The sequence below is a fragment of the Bolinopsis microptera genome, chromosome 1, assembly GCF_026151205.1.
Source record: "Bolinopsis microptera isolate Bmic1 chromosome 1, MBARI_Bmic_1.0, whole genome shotgun sequence".
Classification (NCBI taxonomy): domain Eukaryota; kingdom Metazoa; phylum Ctenophora; class Tentaculata; order Lobata; family Bolinopsidae; genus Bolinopsis; species Bolinopsis microptera.
Genome location: NC_087072.1, coordinates 10471247 through 10498455, shown reverse-complemented (window position 1 = coordinate 10498455; position 27209 = coordinate 10471247). Strand labels below are relative to the sequence as shown.

At 37.3% G+C, this 27209-nt stretch overlaps 2 long non-coding RNA genes across 2 annotated transcripts; both read right to left on the bottom strand.

Annotated features, from left to right (window-relative positions):
* Window positions 1-14956: 14956 nt before the first annotated feature.
* On the bottom strand, window positions 14957-16244 carry LOC134825948 (uncharacterized). The gene is made up of 3 exons (XR_010161643.1): window positions 16001-16244; window positions 15776-15863; window positions 14957-15676 (listed from the first exon to the last, which is right to left on the bottom strand). It is a non-coding gene; the product is annotated as an uncharacterized LOC134825948 (long non-coding RNA).
* A 2778-nt stretch (window positions 16245-19022) lies between these two features.
* On the bottom strand, window positions 19023-20241 carry LOC134822538 (uncharacterized). Its single transcript, XR_010161200.1, has 2 exons — window positions 20156-20241; window positions 19023-19948 (listed from the first exon to the last, which is right to left on the bottom strand). It is a non-coding gene; the product is annotated as an uncharacterized LOC134822538 (long non-coding RNA).
* Window positions 20242-27209: the final 6968 nt, after the last annotated feature.

Genomic DNA, 27209 nt, shown 5'->3' with positions numbered 1-27209 from the left:
CGTGACTGATATTCATAATTTGTTCTATATATAATATATACTACTTAATATTTTGTGTTAATGCTTTATAGTTCTTGTCACATTGGTTACGCTGTTTGTAATTTGAAACTATTACAGGAAAATCAAAATCATCAATACAAAACTTCGAGGTCTCTCAGTTAAGACGGCAAAGTCTACGATGGACAAAGTTCACCGACAGTCTAAATGAACCTTTTGCTGTCCTACCCACCAAGAAGAAACTTGAAGTTGAAGCCCCTGTGCAGATCGATCATATCACTCCTGCTCTCAGTGACGTTACTACATCAGCATCATTGCAAGTAAGCACGTTTCAATACGAATACAGAATTATTTGTTTAACATAGCTTATTTATTTTAAAAGTTTATAAACTAAAATAATATTAATACCATTGACTGTCAAATTATTAATTTTAATCTCTGAGCCGACACTGTAATTGATTGTTTGCAATGAACAATTTGAGATCACATAACACAACTTTTATTTTCACTAAATAGTAGATAAATGCCCGGCCATTAATTGAATCACCGATCACGGATAATAATACAAAATATACTTATGATGTTAACGACAGGCTTATATAAGCGAGGACTCGGCAAGCCAACACACTAACATTGACCCGAGAGATGAAAAGGATCGTGATTATCAACCAGCCTCTTCCAGTTCTTCTGCTAGCACTCCGAGAGTCACGGTGTCCACTTATCTGAACTGCAATCTGGATGGTATGGCAGCTGAGTTGGAAAGAAATTCTGCCGGCACGGAGTCGAATGCACGCACGTTAACATTGTTTTGCAAAGAACTTTACAAGGGTGGTCTCCTGCAGCAGCCATATGTTGTTCCCCGGTCAAAACTCGAAAGCATCCGTGGAAGAGATGGGAAAAAGAGGCTTGAAGCTCTGTCTACTCGTTCTCCGTTAGGTTTGTACATAATATAATGTTTTCACCAGGTTATTTTTTAACTTTTGAACATGTTTATATTACCAATTTAAAAAATAAACAGCGACATTAACTTTACCATTAGAATTAGTACGCTTTAGATTAAAAACAGCTATTTTGCAGCAATATTCTTTGACGGAAAGGAGGATAAGAATATAAGGATGAGCCAAAAAGATGAAAAAGGTCACATACGACATAGTGTGGGGAAACGGAGCCACTACTCTGTGGTAGAACAGCCTGGTGCGATCCCTTTGGGGATGTTTGTTCCTGAGCAATCGACTGGTAAGCACTAGATAAAGATTATACTTAGATGAATATATTTTTATACATTGCGATGTTATTTTGATCATTGGTACATAATAAACGGTCTAACGACTAACGTTATATATGTCTCGTTCCATTTTAATGTTGCATTAGATTTCCGGAATAGGTTCTGCAGTTACAATGTTACATTTATGCCGATTCTTTGTTGATTACTTAATCTTCATACCACAGGTAAAGGTCTTGCTCTGGGATTGTGTAACTACTTTGAAAGTCGAGGGATAAGCACGGACAAAACATTGTGTATAGGTGGAGACAACACTAGTGTTAATTCTGGCTATCTGGTAAGTAAATAACTTATTTTTCATTTCAGATAAGGAACTTTTCATCTTTTAGCTGAGCATTGGATACTATTAGACAACCATTTCGTTCGTTAAAACATATTAAAATAAACAATTTTCAGGGAGGTGCTTTTCGAGAGTTTGAGGTTCTGCTACATCGAACACTCCAAAGAGCCCTGTGCCTCTTACACCAAGTGGAACTCCCCTTGAGAAAATTGTACTTTCACTATGGAGGAAGTACCAAGGGTGTGTTATTTATTTTAAATTTGAAGATATGTTATAGTATTTTAAAATAACAGTTTAGAATTTCCACAGTATTAAACATTCCTTATTACTATAACGATTGCAGGGATTTCCTCGATAACTACGCCAATAAATTTCACTTTACAATTAATATTATCATCGTTAATTCTTACACTTACACTCAAAATAACGTGTATATCATTATTATATATCATTACAGCACCTGGTGACTTTGACGGACCTATGGGGCCCTTCATTATGTCCAACGAACTTTGGCTGAAACCAGTTAGAGTATTTAAAAGATTGGCAAAGGTTTTCCTCGACTGCCCCAAGAGGTGATATATAATTTAAAATTGATATGGTTAATAATGGATAATCTTATTGTTAGATAGTAACTTCGTTTATAATTTGCTGGGAAGATAACTTACTGAACCGTTTTGCAGTTCCATGTTTATCAATCATTGCGATAATGTTCGACAAAATCATAGAGCTCTTACCTAGCAACGTTAAAATTAATAACAATCTGTTTTTTTTTTCAGACGCTGAGTAAGATGTCAAATGATGCAAAACTTATGTATAAGTACTGCATCACTGTCGAGACTGGTTTACACGACGACTTCGTGTATAACGCGATAGGAAACTGCTCCACTGCTCGGTGGATTACGTTTGGGGCCAGAATCCTCCGATTTTACATTTCGGGGGATCTTACCTACAACTCCCATATTTCGGAGTGTTTAGAGAGGATGGTCAACTTTATTGTAAATGTCTATTACAAGGTAAAAATCAGATTACAGTGCTGGCACTTGTGAATTGATTGCTAATGTTTATTCAAATTTAAATGCTCTTACAATATTGATGAAAATCAGAGAATGTTCAGCCTATGTTTCCCTTAAGTACCAAAGTTACTCAGAATTTCTATTAAATCGGACTAAATCTCAATAGGTGTTTGCCAACATCAAGATGAAGAGCAGCTTAATAGACGCCCCAGCCCACCTATTTGACCAAATACGGTTCACAAGAGAACACTGCGAACCAGCAGAGCGTAAGGTCATATTCGAGTCAATACAACAGAACGGCTATATGGCTCATCCCGAGAGTGTGATACTCGCCATGCTAGGTAAGAATAACAACAACAACAAAATGAATACGGAAAGTGGGTAATATAGCTAGGCACACTTAAAATAACAATATGATACTATTACTATCAGAGCAGTGAATATTCAGCTGGTAGTGGTATTCTGTGCTTACGTCCGAATTCTTGCGGTTATAAATTATAAATGTGCAGGTGCTCTTAGAATCACTTGACTTTAACACAATATCCAATCAACAATATTTTACATCTATTGTAAAAAACTTTATATACATATTTATTATCCAGGCGATCACAACAGAGACCATCGAGAGAAAGGAATAGGGATCGTAAAGAATATTCGTCGTTCAGAGGAGTGGGACAAGCACGTTGAAAGAGAGTCTGGCGTTCGGCGACCTAGACGAATCCGACATTTCAAGTGCCCGAAGATAGTCTTCAAATGTACGACATATTTTGAGATGGTCAGAATGAAAGTTGAGGTGAGTTTATAGAGCATGTATAACTATAGTGATATTGTAATTATGCAATGGTTTGATTTCCAAACCATTTGACGATACTTTACCATGTTAAGTGACCATGTTAAGTGATCGGCAGACTTAGTAAGTCTGCCGATATTATGCTTTTGCATCAAAATCTGACAAACGAAAAGTAAGACTGTGCGTTCATTCTACTGAACTAGCAGAATGCAGAATTTGTTAACTAATTTGCTGAGTCTACCTAGTCTGTCAAATATACCACGAACTCTGTCCCTGTTTCAGTTATATTATTATTACACTTGTATTACGATTTACCGATCAAATAACTAATTTGCCCTTCATTCAGAAAGAGAACGGTCCGGTTCCAATGAAGATATTCTTCCAGACGTACGACAATGAGTGGGAGCGAGTAACGTGCCCTCCCCTCCTCTCCGTAATGTCAAGTGCTGAACTGGAAAAGATACGGGAAGCCCCTCTGGTTTGTAGGATTCCTTGCCATAGTCAATCTGTGGAGCACACTGTCGCACTTGTGTCCCACGCTGTTCAACGACGACGGACTGAAGACACTCAATTGATGAGTGTCCTCCAGATAGGAGCTGCACGGAAAGAGTTTTCGGGTAGAGTAACGCACAAGCGGTACAGAACTGATACAGACTCGACTCCAAAGTCGAAGAAAGTTAAAGATACGCCCTTTAACAGGGAATTATTTAAGGATTTCGATTAATAGACTTAAGATTAGTGTAATCTATAAACTGAAAGTAGATGTTAATAAACTTTTGATAGATACGCACTTTTGGAAAATAGTATTACTATTATTATTGAAATACTGTTCTGATAATCAAAGTTTTGCAAATAAATGAATTACGAAAAGAGTAGTTTTTAATTTTGTCATAGTATTAGCCAAAAACATGATTATACATTTTTTTGTAGAACATTAGAGCTTCGGTAACACGTCTGAGGCTCTAATAGCTATCATGAAGTTACCTTGAGAAATGTGTTAAAAGTGTCTTTTCAGCAAATTAGCATCATGAGTTATGTTGTTTAATAAGCCTAGGGGCTATTACAAATTAGTATTACAGTCCAAATAGTTTTGAAGCTACTTGTTCGATCCACCACAAGTTACAAATACATGATTATGACACCCCATCATGGGTGGCCATGTGGCCTGCAGACCCTGGGTAGCACGAATTTTGTCACTAAATGGTGTGTTATTTGTATTCAATTCAGAGGAGATTAGCCAATTTCAATCTAAACTCATAATGATAGACCCTCTGACAAGGGCAAAGCGTCATATATACGCTACAAACTCAACTAAATGGTAATGCCAGAAAAATAAATCTATGGGTTCTAATTATTATTATTAGTATTAGTATCATAGGTAAATTCTCGTGCTTACTCATTACATAAGAATAATTTATTAGTATAAAAAGCGTGATGAATGCAGATTAGCATATAAAATTCACATGGCATGACCCAATTCATAATATTAATATTATGTTAATATGTTTCATTACCTGGGGACCTCAGCTTTTGTGTTTATAAACACTGAAAGTGAAACACATTTAGCATTAAAAAACGCCTAGTAAATATAGAGACTGCCGTAACTCTTACCGTTTTCTTAATTAAGCCGCTCGGAAATTACAGACAGACAGACAGACAGACAGACAGACAGACAGACAGACAGACAGACAGACAGACAGACAGACAGACAGACAGACAGACAGACAGACAGACAGACAGACAGACAGACAGACAGACAGACAGACAGACAGACAGACAGACAGACAGACAGACAGACAGACAGACAGACAGACAGACAGACAGACAGACAGACAGACAGACAGACAGACAGACAGACAGACAGACAGACAGACAGACAGACAGACAGACAGACAGACAGACAGACAGACAGACAGACAGACAGACAGACAGACAGACAGACAGACAGACAGACAGACAGACAGACAGACAGACAGACAGACAGACAGACAGACAGACAGACAGACAGACAGACAGACAGACAGACAGACAGACAGACAGACAGACAGACAGAACAGACAGACAGACAGACAGACAGACTTAAACGAATAACGTAAGCTCACTTATTAATGATGCTGTAACTGAATTGTCCTTAGATTTCGTGGCAATTCTGCACGCTTCAACAATCTTCGGTTTCTGTCCAATGTTTTGAAAAATCTCGCTAACTGTGTCAATAAGTTCTCTATATATCTCGCTCCCTTGTGACGGACCAAATACAATGACGTTGCGACTGCGGTCCTCTTCCTCAACAACACGTTTTACTACGCTTTTGAGCGTTTCCAAGCTTATGACTTGCTCAGCTTTGGCTGTGAATTCTTCGCCATTGAACTGTATGTTTGTGTTTTAGGTGAGTCAACAATTAACAGTATATGTCTTAACGGCGTTCTTCAACATTTCAAGTTGTCCAGTTTTACAGTCCGAAAGCTCTGCCTGAGTTTATCGGATAGCTTTATTCGGACGTTATTTTACCCGTACCGCAACCGGAAATAATGTGAACGGGCGTAGCCATAATTTTGAGAGGACATTAAAATAAACGTGACCGCTCAATGCTCTATTTACTAACAATTTAAAACGTCCGCCAAAATTCGAACGGATATTAAAATAAACGTACATTAAAATGAACGCTAGTGCTTAACTTGTAGCATCTGGCATTTGCAACTATTAACTTATGTCCGTAAAAATAAAGTCCAATAAGGACAAATTAACGTTATTGATCATGCAATTTGAGCGCCGCCTGGTAAATATATAAACCGACACAATTAGTATACAGTACAACTACAACAACTGAAAGTCTAAATTGAAGTCGAACATTATTTGTAAAATCGCATGTAGCATGATGCCTGCAGGCCTGCTCCTGCTGTACACTGTACAGTACAGTGTACGCAGGCGAGTACAGAATTAGTAAATTAGCGCACGCGGCACAAGGCGGATTTTATTTATTGGAATCAAATATTTTGCAATAACTTAAACGAATAACGTAATTGCTCATTTATTAATGATGCTGTAACTAAATTGTCCTTAGATTTTCTGGCAATTTTGCACGCTTCAACAATCTTCGGTTTCTGTCCAATGTTTTGGAAAATCACGCTAACTGTGTCAATAACTTCTCTATATATCTCGCTCCCTTGTAACAGACCAAATACAATGACGTTGCGACTAGACTGCGGTCCTCTTCTTCGACAACACGTTTTACTACGCTTTTGAGCGTTTCCGAGCTTATGACTTGCTCAGTTGGCTGTGAATTCTTCGCCATTGGACTGTATGTTTGTGTTTTAGGTGAGTTAACAACAGATGTCTTAACGGCGTTCTTCAACGTTTCAAGTTGTTTAGTTTTACGCAGTCCGAAAGCTCTGCCTGAGCTTATCGGATAGCTTTATTCGGACGTTATTTTACCCGTACTGCAACCGGAAATAATGTGAACGGGAATAGTTTTGAGCGGACATTAAAATAATCGCGAACGCTCAATGGTCTATTTAATTACAATTTAAAACGTCCGCCAATATTCGAACGGATATTAAAATTAAAATGAACGGACATTAAAATGAACGCATTTGGCATTTGCAGCAACTATTAACTTATGTCCGTAAAAATAAAGTCCAATAAGGACAAATTAGCGTTGCCGTTATTAATTATTGATCATATTAGTTGTACAACTACAAATAATATTTTGGTATTCCCCTGCATGTGTCATGGTTCCAACAGGAAAATATTTCAATCTGCAATCCGAGTAGAATGTAAATATACTGCGATCTCTGATATATAGTTATACTGAAACATAGCCTGAGCTGCAACCGTTCACCACTACAATTAGTGCATACCTCAATACACATTACGGCCGGATCAGGATAATGCGATCCTGAGGGCTATAATTATTAAAAGGTGTTCTCACGAGATCTCCGACACATGAATTCTATCGATTCACCATTGAGTATGAATCAGCAATTAAACTACTGAGCTTACATATGCAGAATGATGGATGAGCACATATAATTGCCTGCTTCATAGTTTGTTCACCCAATCTATTCACCCAATGTTATTGTTAGTATCAAAGCTGTGTTAGGACCATTTTCAAAAATATTTCGCCATCTATACTGTCACAATGTAAGTTTTACAATGGTACAACCTCCATAAATATCTAAAAAAATCGGATAAAACCAACCACACTATGGCAGTTTGTGGCAGTTAGTGGCAGTTTGTGGCAGTTAGTGGCAGTTTGTAGCAGTTAGTGACAGTTTCTTTGCACTTAGCTCCTCCTGTGTGTAGTATTATGATACTTCACAAATAAAACACCAACATCTAACAGGTAGCAATAACAAATAAAAATATGGAAATAAAAAACAAATTACATTTTTCGATAATACATAATATTTACATTACCGTACAGTTCATATTCCAAGCAACTCTCTTAGGTTTGGAAAAAGCATCAAATTTGGCTAAACTGTAAACTGCTTAATCTATCGTAAATCGTTTAGTTACCCATTGTGCTTCGGAGTTTTTAAATAGCTTCAGTTTGCTAAAGGATTTTTCAGTACTGGCTTTTTTTTAATGAAAATCTTTTCAAAATTTACAGAACAGCAATAAATCGATCAGAAAATAAAACTGGTAAAAACATGCTTCCGTCTGTAAATAATGACGGGACACCAAAACACGATGAATGCATGACAAGTCACGCTCGCAAAAGATGGGCCCTTCAAGCAAGAATGAAATGTGATCTGTGATACTCAATATAACAAAATTAAAAGCAAATCATGAATTGTAAGCTGTGGTCAAAATATATGATAAATCGAGAGGCACACTCGTAAATGCACAGACAAAACATTTCACACGATACAAAATCTTCAAGTTCATTTATCAGCCTTCACTATTTCACCCTTCCGTATGAAATAGCTTCCAGACGGGTCGTCTGATCGCTTCTTCTTTAGTTCGGTAACGAGTTTCTGACGGCTGATACGTTCTTCGGGAGTTCTATTTGGTGAAATATAGACTGTCTTAAGACCTACTGTAACCGAGATAGTGAGATAAAGTGCCAGTGCTGTTACTACCTCTGAGTACAGTGTTGCCAGTTGCTGGGTCGCTGGGGCCTGTACAGTTATTCAGATTGGCACCAAAATCAACTTGAAGGCTGACAAGCTACGTAGCGAAAGATTTAATTCTTCAGTCAGGTCGTGCTTGTGGAGCTGGCTCAGTTGTTTTGCAGCTTTCGTCAGCGTACAATTGACTCCACATTTTGCTTAGTATGTACTATGTACATGACATCTTCCAACCGTAACGAAACCTGATTTGGGAAATTTGATGTTAATTTACAAATAAATTTGTAAACCACTTCCTTCTACAAATTTCACCACATGGCATAATACCTAACATAGCTCCACAGATGCCACAATATTAAAGCTATTTACATGATTCAAAATAAACCTTAATACTTACTTCAATGTTTTCAGTCACATCCCAACTCTGCATATACATTGAGCAACCACACTCCACACATATCGGCATTCGGCATGTAGTTCATATAAACACATGCTTTATCCGGGAATTTCATTAATGTAAAGGTTTGTTCATTAATACATTTTTTTAAACGTACGGAAACAATTCCTACAAAAATAGGTCACTCTTTGTAGTTACTAGTTGTGACACCATACAACAGCCATTTCAAATCATTACTACTTCTGGCAGCAAAACAAAGTCGGCTACAACTGCAAGTTCTAACAAATAACAATAATCATTTGAACAACTACCAATAAATAGAAAAGTATACATTTAAATGTTTAACATCATCATCTGGTAACAACCATACTACCATAAAAACTCGCTAACAGCATTAGATAATGGACAATCAGTACAGTGAGTACAGCTCACACACGCACTTTTCAATTGTATAATATATAAGGTCACCATCACAAACACTGTGCAACGATATTGTACCTTACCTTCAATTAGTTAAACAGCAGTTTAATGATATTTATTACCAGTCCCGACCAAATTCATTACTCAGAACATCGAGAACCCTGATTCCATCAAGTCCCTGGGTAACAGTACAATAGAGCATGTGGAAGACCGAAGACTTCATCTATCTGGGATCCAGAATCAGAGATAGTGAGAGTGATATCAGGGTTGGGAAATCAAGAGCATGGGGAGCATGCCACACACGCAGAAAAAAAGGTATAAGCTTAGGAAGTCTATCAAGATCAGAGTGTTTACAGCACTTGTCGAGTGTGTGTTTTTGTACGGTTCCGAGACTTTGACGAAAAGGCTGGATAAGATGGTTGATGGTTGTTATTCGCGAATGTTATGAATGGCCCTTAACATCAATCAATATCGAGACCATGTCAGCAACCACAGCCTGTACAGTGAACTTCTCAAAGTCAGCTCAAAGATCACCCAACGAAGGCCCAGACTTGTCACTTGCAGGTCATGCTCAATTCAGAACAACTATAGAATTTCCAAGACCCTATTATTCTCTGGCCATATATTACAGCACGATCGATTGTTTGATGGCTAAACAACCAACTTTAATCCATACAATTCTAAAACTCTGAGCTAGCACTTTAATCTACAAATACACTTTTTATATTACTAATTGTCGCCACAGGTTGATCATGGACACTAACAGCTTAATTTGAGATAAATGACTTATGAGTTTCTCTAAAGTTAACTGTAAAGTTGTGTAGTCCAGTCATTGATGGACATTTATGGAAATGAACCTGCAAATGTTTAAATACTCACGGTAACAGTCTCCCAGCTCCCTGCTTGTGTAATTAAGCAATGAAAACAATCCAAAATTATCACATATGACATAAGTTGTAATAGCAGAAACTTTCTAACCGTACATTCATCCGCCACTGTTCAAGAACCTATACCACTGTTTAAAATCATGACGTGAGCACTGTACATCCAATCAGCTATTCCTTTAGTTAGGATGATAGCCAAAACTATAAGGATTTTAGAGAACTAGGGTAATAGTCATAATTCTAAAATTTGAGTGACTGTGTTAGTCAGCTGTGTATGCCATGCAGGGAGACTGTACCGATTATTTTTCCCCAGTCCATGAAACTCTAACGAATTTAGAAAGTATCTAGATAAGTAGGAGTTTGTTCAATTCCGAGAGCAATTATATTTATATCATAGCGAAATTTCCAACTATAATCCGCATGTGTCAGCCAGTACAGGAGACAAGAAGTCTGGCTACTTTACGACCGTTCCTCTGGGACCATTAGTAGAAGTAGCTTCTATCAGAACAGTGCCGTGGGAACAGAATTCCCGCCAAAATACCCGGTCTACCAAATAGTAATATTGATTGGAGACTGGAGTGTACGGTGTGCGGTGTGTTTTGAATTAGACTTACGGCTTACCTAGTTGTTATCCTAATTGAATTATCATCGGTACATAACATAAATAAACTACTGGTAAGTTTAAATACCAAGTGCAAACGTGTTCAGTCAATCGACCCACTGAACAATGAGTTCTACAAAATTAACTTATCTCCACTGAATCAGTTCCTCGTAATAAAGACTGAGCTAAAAGTAGAAACTGCTAAAACAACTCAGTAGTAAAAATTGATTGTACACCTTCCAGACTCCCAATGCAGTTCTACATATTCGACCAGCTGTGAGGATATTCATAATAACATACATTCGCATAATGTTAAATGTTCGCGTAAACTTAGTACGGCATATTTGATATTTTACCCCATGGCCCATTGATGATTACAATTTACATGAACAACCGGTAACCTTAATATAATATACATTTTTGTAACATATACAGCAGCTTAAAACAGTTCTCCTCGTTACACTAACAATATATAATACACACAATTCACAAAATTGTTTCGTTGTTTATCACAAATTAACAGTAACATCACTAATCAGACGAATGACAAATTACTTAACGGCTGCGGGCTGTTTCGGATGTAATGTCTAATGTCAAACGACAATGAAAAGCGAACAAGATTCTGACATTGTGTAACCGACTTGTCATTAGTATAGCATGATTAGTGTCTAGTACATGATACATTTATTATTACCCTAACGCGTCGTCCCTCTGCATAGTCCAATCACAACCGTTAACATGTATCACGAGATAATATTTTATCCAACGCGAAAACAATCATGCGCAAATTACTTGCGATTTAATTACTAAATCGCGCGGCTTACATGTAAAATTATTTGCGCGCGGCTTCTTACTTTCCAAATTTAAATTTTATTGGCACACGCACATTTATATTCCGTTTTAAAATTAAAAAATTGTGATGGCAACGGCCCTCGGACAAATCTAGCGAGCGAAGCGAGCGCGCTCCAGAAAGGGGGGCGCTTTTTGAGTTGAGCGGGGGGGCGCCAAAAAGTAACGTTACGCCACTGATCAGTTAAGCCTCCATTCGGTTTTAGATGTAGATAAATCCATCAATAAATCCATCAATTTGGGACATTGGGACATCGGAGTGTTGGCTGTATCTGAGTGGTGGGAAGTGATCAGTTAAGCCTCCATTCGGTTTTAGATGTAGTTACAAGCCAGGCTTACGCTTCATCTGAAGTCGCGTAAAATTAACCAGGTTCATGGAATGAACGAAAATGAATATTCTCCTAAAAGTGCTCAGAACAGTTCAAAATTGGTCGGAAAGAGTTAATATTGGTCCTATAGCACGACCCAAACCAAGTTAGTGAATCACTGCATCTCTGATCTAGGACAAGTGTAACCCTTAATGGTGGTTCCTATTTTGAACAGCTGAACAGAAGCGAAATGACTGAACTGAAGTACTTGCCTAGTTTACTCAGTTTAAAATCAGTGTTTTGTGATTATTGATTCCACTATTACTCTAATAACGAACTTCTCCATGACCATAAACAAGTGGCACAACAAATTACTGCAGATTTACTATGAATACCAACCTGATATAGAGCCAAAAAGTGATACATTCCCCTGATACAGCATAATTTCAATACATGCTCATTTATGTGATTTTTGACTCATTATGGCACTTTTAACCATCTAAATTCTCTAAATATTAGTTAGCATGATATAATTGTGATTGATAGAGTTCATTGTTACAATCATTCCGTTGATATTCTTATAACATTCATCATTATAAAATACTTAGTCAGAATTAACCCTGTGTGTGATAATTGCATCGTAACTCCACATTTAACCGGTGATTCTTTGCACTTTTAACACTCAACTATCTCAAAAAGATTGCTATTATGTAATCAATACGGTTATTATCACTTTAGTATCCTTATTTCCTACATGTGTAATAAGTAATAACTCACCCAAGAGGGAGACAGCAATCAGAACTGTTGGAGAATTCCAATACCGCCAGAATGTGTCGCCATACACTGTACTACCATTTATAACCTGAGAACCATATAAGGAAAGGATTAATTTAAACTCATTAGATTCGAAATAATGGCGCTTAATAAAATCTAGTATCTTATTGGGTTATTAAACTAACTTGTCTTCAATCAAAGAAACAAGCTTGGGAAGAACTAGATGTAAATAGGGCGCAAGTTTAATATCGGAGCAGAGCTATTTAATAATACTATGAAACAATAAGTTTTATTTTACATTCCTTTAATCATAAATACCCTAAATAAAATAAGAGCTTAAACCACGAATTAGTTAACTAGAGGTAAACTTGAGGAAATGTTCGTTGGTGATTGTATATAATTATTTAAAAAACTTTATTTGGTTGTTAGTATTTTTATTATGGCAAGTGGTTGAATTTAGGGAAATTCAGTGAGACAAGGTCAGTTTCTATATTGTCTTAGAAAAATTTCTACTTTACAGTAGGCAATGCTGAAGTGGCAGGAATGAGGGACCAAAACACTTGGGGCTCACAATGGCCCATATATATAAATAACGGCAGAGTAGATTGTTAATAGGAAAACCTTCGGTAATGAACTTAAAGACTTACTTGAGAAAATGGTGAACTAATATCACTGTTAATAAAGCACATTTCACACACTGACCTTACTTCTACCAGCAAATTTAAAGACGGGTTGCGATGAATTAAATACGATAAAGCTTTTAAAATTTAAGACGCTGAAGCCTTCGCAAAAGGTAACCGACTTTATGCATACAACGAACTGAGTTTAATTATAATCAGAGTTATACTCGAGGCAGAGAAGATGACTCTCGCGAGTAACAATTATCACACTTATTTCATGATATCTCAGCTTCTGATTAGAGTGAAGGGCTCATCTTGGGCATACAAATGGTCAGCAAGTTTTTCAAGCTTACAACAGAGTTTGTCACATTTGACATGTTAAGAGCCTATCAATAAAGAAATAATGATTATATATTTGACTTGCCACCAACATCGCACTGGCTAAGGGGACACATCCCCAAATAGGGCCACATCCCCAGATTACTGGTCTTTCATCCCCAGATTACTGGTCTTTCGACTTTCGTCAAAGACCAGTCCAATATGTTGGTCACATGTTTCTGTAAGAACAAAGATATCGACAACAGATGTGGCGGGAGATGTAAATTCTCAAAGAAAGGTGTGCTTAGCTATGCTTATTGTGTCTGCCAAAACTGATCTGTTGCAACACAGTCAAAGACAGATCAGGCCCACCTAACTCAACCTAACACTCTAAGAGAAAGCAGCCATTGAAACCTTCAAGAAATACACGTAAAAAGGCTAACAAAGACTAATTTCATATATTTCCTAAGAATATTTAGGTATTGATCAATCATTGCATATGAATAATGAACTGTTACTTAACTATCCCGTAAAAGGAAAATCTGACTATTTTATTTATTATCAAGGAAAAGTTTAATGCTATTCATCAAATAGATTAATGATTATCATCCTATATTGAGTTGTGATCTCATGTATCTACTTTACAAATTTATGTCAATTTACTACATAACAATAGATTAATGATTAGCAGAACAGGCTTATTATTTGCAGATGACAGTGCACTATATTTTGATAATATCACTTGAGGCTCGTCTGACAATGCAATGTAGTAGAAGTAGTATAAAGATGTCATATGAATGGCTTAGAATTAACAAGCTGAGACGAAATGTTTCAAAATCCTCATTCATGGTATTCGACAAATGTCCTAATCTTGATAGACTGTCGATCCCTCTTGATTTGGAAGATGGCAGTCTTCACATAGAAGAAACCAAATCCCAGAAATACCTAGGTCTGGTGATAGACAACCTATTAAACTTTCAGGACCATATTGATTATGTAAGATCATGTTACTAGGAGAATAGGAGCATTATAATTTAGGTTTTTTAAAACTACTTCCACAGAAATATAGAAAAATATTTGTAAACGCTCTTATGCTTCCTCAATTTGATTACATGGATATTATAGCTGATATTACATTTTGAATGCTTTCGACTAGTTTCTAGTACAATTGCAATTACAAAAAATTATTTTAATGCAGTCACTCAGATGAGTTTATACCAGGACATATCAACAAAGACACATACTCTGCCCACAATAAGGGGCCATAATTGTTTCAATTATGAAACTGTATAGAATTATTATTATTAATAGAGCCCACAATTTAATACTCTGTACTCAGATTAAACTAACTCACCTAGCCAAATGGATCGGAGAGGGCGAACAGAACTGTTGAATTATTATCCCATGACGTCAGAATGTAGTTCATCTTGATATTAAAACATTTCCACTACTCTTCATCACATTCTGAAAAATATTATTCGTTGATATATAGTATAATTACACAGCAGACTTCTGTTTTGATTTGAACGGGTCATGTTTCATGAGCAAATTAGGAGCCCTTACCACTGCCGTAGATCATAAGTCCATATTTTAGCAACCATATTTGAGAATGATGCATCCTGGACGGCATTCTTTTTCAGATCAATTCACCTGGACAAAAATAATGATCGAGTAGTTACCCTGTCTTCACTGCAAAAATTATTCGATGAATGAAAGATTGTTATTATCACTTATCAAAGGAGATAGCTACAACAAATATCATCAAATGTCTAGTACAATTGCAATTACAAAAAATTATTTTAATGCAGTCACTCAGATAAGTTTATACCAGGACATATCAACAAAGACACATACTCTGCCCACAATAAGGGGCCATAATTGTTTCAATTATGAAACTGTATAGAATTATTATTATTAATAGAGCCCACAATTTAATACTCTGTACTCAGATTAAACTAACTCACCTAGCCAAAGGGATCGGAGAGGGCGAACAGAACTGTTGAATTATTATCCCATGACGTCAGGATGTAGTTCATCTCGAGATTAAAACATTTCCACTACTCTTCATCACATTCTGAAAAATATTTTTCATTGATATATAGTATAATTACACAGCAGACTTCTGTTTTGATTTGAACGGGTCATGTTTCATGAGCAAATTAGGAGCCCTTACCACTGCCGTAGATCATAAGTCCATATTTTAGCAACCATATTTTGAGAATGATGCATCCTGGACGGCATTCTTTTTCAGATCAATTCACCTGGACAAAAATAATGATCGAGTAGTTACCCTGTCTTCACTGCAAAAATTATTCGATGAATGAAAGATTGTTATTATCACTTATCAAAGGAGATAGCTACAACAAATATCATCAAGTGTCTAGACGAAAGGTCTTACCTCTATTTTCTGGTTGCGGGTTGGTTGAACATTTTAAAGTCAGCGAGTGCCAGCGGTATCCAATTGCAATTGAACAATGTTAATGAAAGATACCAGCTCACGTGCATTGCATGACTCAACAAACTGGTTACCTTAAACTCAGTTTCTATACTCAAAACGAAAATATTTACTCCGCAAACATTTACAAAGTTTGCAATTTGGATAAAGCTTGGATGCGCGGCTTGACTACTTGACTAGAATTACATTTAAAAATAAAATTTCAAATGTCTTATTTCAATTTTTTGGAATTTTTCCAATCAATGTTAATGGCCAAAACTTTATTAAGCCTACCATATACTAGTGTAGCGTAAGAATTATATTAATATATTAATCATGCCAATACCATAATTATCAATACTGAACGCGTAATATTTTACAATAGCAAATAGAATAAACTACCGTCAATCATTAATTACAAACAGTCAGCTCCATTAAATAAAACAGTATAATCGTTTATGAAATGACCACTTGTATATTTGAATGACAATTATTGCCAAATTTGCAAAACTGAAGTTTAAGGGGGGGGGACAATGGATATTTTTTTGTGAAACTTGATTTCGAGATAGCAGTTGACCAACAAACTAGGACCAGTGACCAAACTTTTAAGGGGGTCCAGGACCCCAACCGCCAAACGGTGCCCGCGGGGGAGCCACACCCATATTTGGTCCAAATTAGGCCCAATTTAGCCAAATACCCTGAGCATGCCCAAAACCCAGATTTTAGGTGCTCTTCTTGTAGCTAGTGGTCTCCTGAACTCGTATATGAAATTTCATCAAGATTGGACAAAAAATGACTGAGTTATGGGCCAAAAACCATATGCCCATATTTGGGCATACGCACCAAATTTGGTAGATTTCGTCCCATAAATTGAGCAAATATCAATATTTTTGAATGAAACTTACTTTATAAGAAAGGTAAGCCTAAACTACATATTCTCTGTAAGTTATAGCTTTATATTTGTTTAAATGTGGATACTAAGGCGAAAAAACCACAAAAAATGAACTAAATTGCCCGTATCTTGGTTCGCGATATTCGCGGAATTGATCTCATTAAAATTGTAACAACTCAATCAGTTTTCAAAATTTTTGCATGAAATTTTCGGAATCGACTCGAAATCGCATTTCCACCTTATTTTGAGAACAGATTTTTGATTTAGGCCTCCAAAAAAATTTGGCGGCCAAATTCTGAATTTTTCCGGGAAAATTTTGGAATTTGGCCGCCAAATTTTTTTGGAGGCCTAAATCAAAAATCTGTTCTCAAAATAAGGTGGAAATGCGATTTTGAGTCGATTCCGAAAATTTCATGCAAAAATTTTGAAAACTGATTGAGTTGTTACAATTTTAATGAAATCAATTCCGCTCGAATATCGCGAACCAATTAGATACGGGCAATTTAGTTCATTTTTTGTGGTTTTTTCGCCTTAGTATCCACATTTAAACAAATACAAAGCTATAACTTACAGAGAATATGTAGTTTAGGCTTACCTTTCTTATAAAGTAAGTTTCATTCAAAAATATTGATATTTGCCCAATTTATGGGACGAAATCTACCAAATTTGGTGCGTATGCCCAAATATGGGCATATGGTTTTTGGCCCATAACTCAGTCATTTTTTGTCCAATCTTGATGAAATTTCATATACGAGTTCAGGAGACCACTAGCTACAAGAAGAGCACCTAAAATCTGGGTTTTGGGCATGTTCAGGGTATTTCGCTAAATTGGGCCTAATTTGGACCAAATATGGGCGTGGCTGCCCCGCGGGCACCGTTTGGCGGTTGGGGTCCGGGACCCCCTCAAAAGTTCGGTCACTGGTCCTAGTTTGTTGGTCAACTGCTATCTCGAAATCAACTTTCACAAAAAAATATCCATTGTCCCCCCCCCCTTAAATTAATAATGAAATATAATTTGAAATTAGTCGTTGTTGCAGTGCGCGCGGCGCGAGTGACTGTTCGTTCAACACACTCGCTGCTAATAATGTATGCGTCTAATGCATCATTAATGGAAGGCGCGCCGGTGTAATTTTTGCGCGCGAATTTACGATTTAAACGCCAAGAAACTGCAGGGCAGTAAACTGTGTACTGAATCGCTCGCCCAAATTTTAAGAAAATTCTTGTGAAAAGGCCCTTTGGTTGTGAAATTTATCTAAATCGGTGTATTTTGGACGCTGATTCCGAATCACCCCCCCCCCCCCCCCCCCCCCCACCAGAAAACTTTACCGCCTGCTGGGCTCGCTAGAGGTGATAGATTTTCAACAGCACGTTTGTCGTCGCGCGTCAAGTTTACCTTTCGCACGCTGCATTTAGCCTAGTAGTCATGACAACGACATTACTTTTTGACCATTGTTAATGATCAGGCCCGGCGCGCGCTACTTCGTAGCACTTGCCATCGGGCCATTTCGAGAAGAAAGCAGCGCGCGCTACTTCGAAGAAATTTAGACGAGTAACATCCGTCAACATAACTTTGCAACGTTTAAAAGCTGTGATCTTTTATTTAGCCCAAAATCTTGATTCACGATGTCAATCCTTCGCAGCTCGGTGAGGCACAGTGGTGCATCTCGCCGATCTACCGAAGGATTGATGCATAACAACAAGACACGCGCTAAAGACGCGCATTTTCTGAGTGATGTTAACGATAGCTTTAAATTCACTGAGGTCATTATTATTCAGCGTGACCGGTAATAGTTTAAAAATCAGAAGGAGAAAACACATGTTTAAATTACTAAAAAAGGAGTATCACTTTACAGGATTGAATTTAAATATAGTCATAATAGATAAGAGAGGAATTTGTTTCCCTTTGAATCAATCAAACTAGATGAATTGTTGTAAATACTTAGATCAAACTATCAATCTACAGGCTATCGTCAAACATGTTGCAAGGCGTCATCTTCAGTGACATAATAGATAAGAGTTTATTAACTATCATGCCAACTTTAGAGACGGTAACCACTAAAGTTTTCCCAATCAAAATAAAGGGTTTATACAAAATAAAAGGTTTATGCACTAGACTGCGAGACAATTAACCTTATGCAATGCAGGTTAGTATAACTATAATATCGGACTGAGTTGAAATTTCTGAGAGCATGATACCCCAAAATAAATATATGCCTGTGTCTGGCAATAGCGTTCAGATGGCTTCCGAACTTGTGCGGATAAGATAATATAAAAAATACAAATAAACTATAATAACAATCTGAAAATTAATGTATCAGTACAGATCTTATACTCGAAATCAGGCACTTTCAAAACATTTCTCTTAAATTATCTTTCTTAACACCGTTCAATTGTAACTTTAAATTAAAATATTATGATGATCCGGACGATGATAAATATTAAATTACAACTGATTATATTTATGGATTTCGGCCTGTCGATGCTGGAAGCTGATCAGCTAATCGTTAATCGTTACCATGTGACAAGAATAGTATGATGAACCTCCCAATCAGTATCTATGTATCAAAAGAAAATATTGATCTAATTCAACTCGTCGGGAGCCCTTTTGAAACATCTCGAAGTTAGAGTGCAGAGTGCATGATTACTGATTATCAGCACGATTGGGTGAAACAAAGACGAAACCGTGTGTTGATTAGAATTAAAAGAGGAAGATATTTAGTGATAAATTGTGCACTCTTGCATTTAAGTTTTAATTGTTAGACTTGTTCGATGTAGGGCCTTTAATTTAACCTAATACTAATGCAGTTACTTAATACTTGGTAAGTCTAGGGAAAACAGGTGCTAGTTGTCGGAAATGAAATGGAGTCTGTTCCTGATCGAAGTTACATGATGCTGATAGATTTGATGCAGCTCAGCACTCAGCAGCCACTGTCTTCAAATAGAGTGTTCCAGTTCTGCAATCTGCAGTCTCAAATGTTTTCGCCCAGCTTTTCTTTTCATCGTGGTTATAGAAGACAGACCTGAAGAAATACTAGTATAATGATAATATAGGTAACATGTCCAGAATGAGTAAAATTGTATTATCGGCAAATTTACTTATGTGAAAACTCCAAACAGGGTGGCGCTGGCCCAGAAGTAACTGCACACAAGCAACCCTTTAATGATCACGCACGTAATTTGTGTGAAAATATGTAACTCATTTAACGAAGTCAGTGAAAAGAACCTACCTTTATTTACCAATGTCGATTTTTTGCTTGTGATGAAGTAGTCCTCGCAAATGTGAGATATGTATGTAGTTTGTTTTTAAAAGTAAGATTATAGTCATAGTCGATGTATAGCGACGGTAGTTTACCAGCAGCTCCCTGTACAAATAGAAATGTGGTTTTTATATAATATTACTAGTTAAATTAATGAGTACAATGCAGGAATAAAAAAATGTGTCTTAAATGTTTTATATTAAATGTGTTATAATTATATTAACCACCTTATATTCGTATAATATGTACTCACAAACAATGATAGTCCCAACTGTTTTTAATTGCTTATAATTTAAACCTTCTTATTAAATAATTTAGATGACTGTGTCTGATCTAAAATTGCACGAGAAATAGAGAAAATTAGGTCTCAGACAGAACTCGACCGGGATATAACCGGCGCAGCCGGAATACCGGCTGGTATTTGGCGATTTTGTACCGGTACCGGCCGGGATTTTGGTTTTAGCCGGGATTTTTCCAAAATAAATTCAGTTTTTCTCAACGTTAATTTGAGTCCAAAATTAACAAATCTGTGAACATTTTCCTAAAACATTTTGACGAAGTCATTGAACAATGGAGACTGGAGTCAATCTATATTTAACATAATCATGGGTGTACGAATTATGGACTTCTTTCTGACTTATGACTTAATTATTGTGACTAAGTGTCACGGCTCACGGTCTTGTGTTACCGAGGGACAAGTAAAACAGAGTTCTCCGGGTAAAGAAAGCATTAATAAATGCTATTCAGTATTCATCCTATTCAATTATTCAGGTAAGGTGATGTAAACTGTAAAGTGATAAGCTCCAACGTCAAACACCATGTTCAATTAAATAAGTTTAAGTAACCAATACCAGATCACAGGATTGTTATAGTTACGGAGACTGTTGGAAACGATGCAAACCAGGATCGGACTCCTATCAGAAATAGTCGACCACCGGTCCAGCCTCCCTCAAACTCAAATGCCCTACCACTACCCCAGACCACATCCACCTCTTCAGCCAGGAACAGCGCTCCCACTATACCACTACCAGCAGTTCCTACCGCCTCAGAGGATACACTGCACGTGCCCGTTATTCCTCATGCCTCGTCTTAAATGTCCAGTCCATGAATCCTAGTGCATCAAGTGCGAGTATATGGGAAGTGCCAAAAATCTCAGCTCTTATTCAGGAGAAATCCAAAAACCACTCGTTACCGTTTATTGCACTTACGGAAACGTGGCTCAAGTCCTACATGTCACTGTCAGACAAATACAAAATGTGCATCACCTCTTTCTCCTGCTGAGCAGAACCTCCCCCTTAAAAGTAAACAAATCTGCATCGCCTCCCAACGACAATCCAGATATATTAAGCAGCAGAGACAATCATTTAAGGAGACTTCGATATCTATCAGGATCATGATTTTACTGCCTGAGAACTCAGCACTTCAGGATGAAACATATAATATTTGGTTTTCTCGATTTCATTCATATTTAGACAGAAGTCCGTGTAGATAATTGGTTATAGAATAATTGGATATAATTTTATGCGAAGTTGTGTCTGCGAAAATATACGTGTGAACTGGTCATCCCGCAAATGCTGAAAAAGTAGATGTTACCTATCATAAAATAACCGCTCGCACCGTACAGTGTACACGACAGAGTTGTGACTGCGTTTACAAATTCTTTATCATATTGATGTGTTGCCATGGCAACCGAAACTCCATCGGAAGATCGGCCTGTAAGGCATAATCATGATAATACACAGTATCAAAACATTGCCATTGATATCATAGCAACATTCCAGAGATTAGGTTATGTGTGTGTAAGAAAATGTATGTTATAGTATTATACAGTCTGCTAGAACATTCCGTTTACACATGGTGGCCGATAACAACTTGTTTAATTTATCTCCGAATTACACACAAATTTCTGAAAGTTTCGTAGACTTAAATCAATTACAGAGGGTGTGGCTATTGGCCAGCCCCTCTATTTCACTATTATGGTTGAAACTATAAGAATACAGATTATATTGTTACAGTGATTTTACAAAAGTCGAAACAGTAAACACCAATTTGTAGGATAGGTACTTTAAATCACACTAAAATTGGTCCCAGAATGCAATGAAATCTGATGGCGTCTTTTCAGTGAAAAAGAGGCCACACCCTCTGTAATTGATTAAAGTTTACGAGACCTTTAGAAAATGAGTTATATAACTTGGAACTTAAACTAAGATAAATTGAGTATTTATACTCAATTTATCTTAGTTGCATGAGTAATATATATATACTCTCATTTTTTTAGAGCAAACGTAATTTAAATGGCTAAACACAATTCAATAAAATTTGGCTCGATCCGATTATCCAAACTATCAAATAAATGCGAAAATGAACCTTCTTTTTGCTTTTGAAAACAATGAACACAAATATGTTTCGATTTGACAAATTTCTCGAACCAGTGGTGGTAGTAAGTCATACCAGAACCAATTATTTCAATTGGGCACTCAGTGACTGAGCTATTAATGCCAACGTTTGCACACTGACTTTTGGCCCACCCTGTATATTTATAATATACGGCTGGAAAAAATGTAACTGGATATCTGCCACAATGCTGCTATTATTAAGGTTAAAGTAACATTTAGCACATAAAGAAGTCTGGTTTGCTAGGTTTTAATTGGTCGTATAATAACAAATAAAAATGAGTTAAGACTACAAAAACGGTCGATAGAACCTAATTATAATACCTGTATCGAGAACTCGACTTCAATGCACTGATAGCGTTGGTACTAACATTCTATCAAATTATGTCATATCTTGAGACTTGATAGCTACCTGAAACAGTTTTGAGTCAACATTATCGTGATATTCTAGAAATTGAAACCAATTCTCAACTTTAAAAAAGCAGGTTTCAATAAATGCCATAGAATTAAATTCTACCTTTTTAAATTTTAAGAATTTGTTGATTTATTAAAATTCTGTCTCAATTAATATATAAGGGTACATGCAATGTATTTCGACACGCACTGTAGACTCACTTATTGGATTCGTGCTAGATGCTGTGTACGTCACCCTCTTAACCACCTCTATGGCGAAGATGAGGATGGTAAGTGCAAGTACAGTAATGTGAGGAGAGGATGGGTATCATTTAGCACATTTTTGCTGTAGGTGTAAAGTAGCTCTTAGTCAAGGAGTATATAAATTCCGGCACGACAAGGTTCTGCAACAGATCTCTGAACATGTTATCTTGTGAGCGCCGAGTGAACACTTATAAGAACAAGGCCAGCGATGTAAGACAGTATCATTGACTTAGTCCATGCTGGGAGGAAAAAAGCAAGTACAGACGACCGAAAGGAGTCGTGGTTTGGGATCCTGAGTGGGTCTCGATATTGGATAGTGCTTTTATATATCGGACCTTATGATATTCTCAAGGTCACCAAGACGGCACAGTCTTATGGCGGGAGGTAACGGTACCATCTAAAGAGCAGATTGCTGAATCATACAAGTAAAAACTCTACCGGTACAGCAGTCTTACAGCAGACTGAGATTCAAGCGAAAGAATTTTGTGCTGTTATAATTATGCGGTTAAAGTTCTAGCACCGGGAGTAGTTGTTCACGGTTTGGAGAGAGCTGAGTAGGCTAGTACGGGATAGAAGGGAAGAAGCAGCTCACTGTTCCAGATGGATCTACTTCTTATCAAGGAAGAAGGAGTGGTAGGTATAGTAAGGAAGATTGGAGCCTAAGAGTTAACTTAACATCTAGAGGTACCACAAACTTTATCTCGTCGCCAATTGCGAGCTTTAACGGGTTTCCTCAAGTGACTCGATGGTTTAATTGTGACAAATCATGATACGAACTTTGATGAACCCATAATAGTATAGTGCAATAATACTATGATAGTATTCTCATAAGTTCTACCCTTGCAACCGAGTACAATGTACATACTAAGTGATATCAAGCTGCAATCTAAAATTTATTAATTGAATCTCAAAATAACTTCAAATTTTACCTAATAATTGCGACATCGTTGGAAGTGAGAAATAAAATACATTAAATTTTAATCCAATTCTGCGAGAGAAGATTTGCCCAGACAGCTGACAAGAATGTATTACCATACTTCCTGTAAATGTGGTAGTTATTAGGTCATATCAAACTTGAAAATTATGTCAAAGTTTTTCTCAGTCTCTGGTGTCAATCACCAGTAGAGTGCCCAGCCGCACCAAAACAACCTGCGATTTTTACGTGGGAAACATCGTATAATACACATGCTATACACTCTAGTTTTATAGCAGCTACTGATATCATGCGGCAGTATTAATAAGCATACAAATTCAGCGCAAAAAATTGTAAAGACGACACAAATTCATGCGGGATGTTAATAAATGTGTCCATGTTGAACTCAAACTCCGACAGAATAATATTTCAAATCGGATATATTATAATTAATCAAATGGTATCTGCTCATGTTCCGTCTATATAAACTACAAAACTTAATAAATTAGTGAAGTTCTGAAACAAAGATCACGACTAGGTTTTATCAAAATTGAAAAGAAAACCGATCGAAGTGCACTAGAGATATAGTTTAAGTTTAAAGGGTCATCATTACTAAAATCTCTTCCTAGCTCCTAGCAATCAAGTTGTTAATCCTAGTTCTACACCTAAACAAGTACAAAATTACAGCCTTACATTTTGAAATTTTTCGATATCCAGCTCAACATAAGACTTCGATACCAATAATGCATAATGGGTACATACCGATGATCGGTGTTCGTAAATATTTGATTATTTATAGTATTGAAGTTTAAAATCTTCCTAATTATGTAAGAATAACAAAAGGAATCACGTACTAGTGTGCTGTTACGAAAAACAACTATTTAATAAAAATAAATTAACAGTATTCGAGTACAAAATTAAAAATACAAACTCCAACATAATCGACAGACAAACTCAATAAATGAAGATTTCGTCGTGAAACGAGCTATATATACAGCTATAACGTAGCGCTCGACTCCAGTCTGAACCAAAATTAAGTCGCGTTCGTAGGAAATTGACCACCAGCTGCTGGTGGTTCGAATGTTGGTTTGCACACTACTGTGGTTGCGAGAAGCATTATTTGATGCGCGCGCGACCCAGTAGTGCATCGCGCTACAACCCAAAATCAAGCTTTTCGGTTTAATTCAGAATCTTGTCATATGTTGTATGACTTTGCTCTAACCAGAGCCCTCTCGCTTGCACTAGCGCGCGACCGCCGTAGGCGGCAAAGGATATATATTCAACTTGTGAAACAAGTGCGTCACGCAGTACGCGTATACACATGGCTATGTGAATATTTGACGGATGTTACTCGTCTAAATTTCTTCGAAGTAGCGCGCGCCGCTTTCTTCTCGAAATGTTATGGCCCGATGGCAAGTTCTACGAAGTAGCGCGCGCCGGGCCAGATCATTAACAATGGTCAATGTGAATGTATGACCCGCCGCGCACGAAGTGCGGGACTCCCCCTGTATCGTCAGGACAATAGTGAAACGACCGTGGGGTCAAAACGTGATACAAGGGTTTGCTGGGCATGACGTAGGGTTAAAATGCTTCCCTGGAGAGATATGGGCAAAAAACCGTTTTGGTCACGTGACAGGCTAGTAAAACATGAATTCGATTGTTTAGCGCTCGGGTTAGGGCTAATATAATTAGGGTTGTGCTAATTAGGGTTATGGATAGCTTCGGGGTTTTGGTTAGGGTAAGCAGTTAGGGTTGGGATTTGGGATTTGGGTTCTATATAAAACCGTTTTGAACGGCTGCAAAACCATTAAACCAAAGTTACGTAATATTTTTGGGAGAGCGAATTAGTTGACCATTGTTATAACGATTTTGCCCGGCGCGCGCTACTTCTAAGAAATTTAGACGAGTAACATCTGTCAAGCGAATTAGTAAAAGCAGTAATAGTCGAAGTAGTTCAGCAGTTGGAATGGTGATGTCATTATATTAATTATTAAAAATGTAAGCTTTCATGCATAGCCATGTGTATACGCTTGGAGGACTTCGCCGCTTCGACGCGCCGCGCGAACTAGCATTCTTGCTTCGTCAGTCTTGCTTCGCAGAGCAACGATCTCGACGGATTGACATCGTCAATCAAGTATACGCGTACTGCGTGACGCGCTTGTTTCACCTTCGGTGGTTTCGCGCTACTGCAAGCGAGAGGGCTCTGGTTAGAGCAAATGTAAGCTCAATAATATTTATGTCATTTGACCAAAACCCATAATCATGGGTAGAGTGGACCGTTGACCATTGTTAATGATCTGGCCCGGCGCGCGCTACTTCGTAGCACGTGCCATCGGTTGACGGATGTTACTCGTCTAAATTTCTCCGAAGTAGCGCGCGCGGCTTTCTTCTCGAATTGGCAAGTGCTACGAAGAAATTTAAACGAGTAACATCCGTCAAAGTGGACCGCTGCCAGTGTCTCTTTTTCGGTTTCCCAAACAAAAGGAAATGATATTAATTTAATTGACCATTTTCAAATGCAAAATGATACCGTGAATGAAATCGGTCGCTCGCTTTTTTCATTCATTCACGGCTTACGAATTGTAATAGGTTTCGATAAATTACATCGATCGCATGCTGTAATAATCTTTTTGGGTTGCGTTCGGGTCGATGACTAGTATTTCGGGATAAGGGTGGTAGTTAGTGAATTAGCTGAAGTTTATTGAATCTTTATTGCCGAGTACCTAGCTGTATCGGGTATGGTAGTTGTTCTTAATCTAATTCTATTACAATTGTAAATTGTCCACTCTACCCATGATTATGGGTTTTGGTCAAATAGATTTAAGATATAAATGATTCCGGAAATTCACCCAGAATTTCAATTCCAAAATCTCTAAAAAAGTGAATTTAGGTACCCTATTTTCTGAAGACGGACAAAATCGCACGGACAAAAACGGACAAAAATTGTAACTTTTGATTTAAATTGTCTCCACAATTTGTAACAGGCTATCTGCAGAAATGGGTAGCACGGTCAGTGGCGTAACGAAGGGCCCGCTGACCCCGCTGTGCGCAAAATCATCAA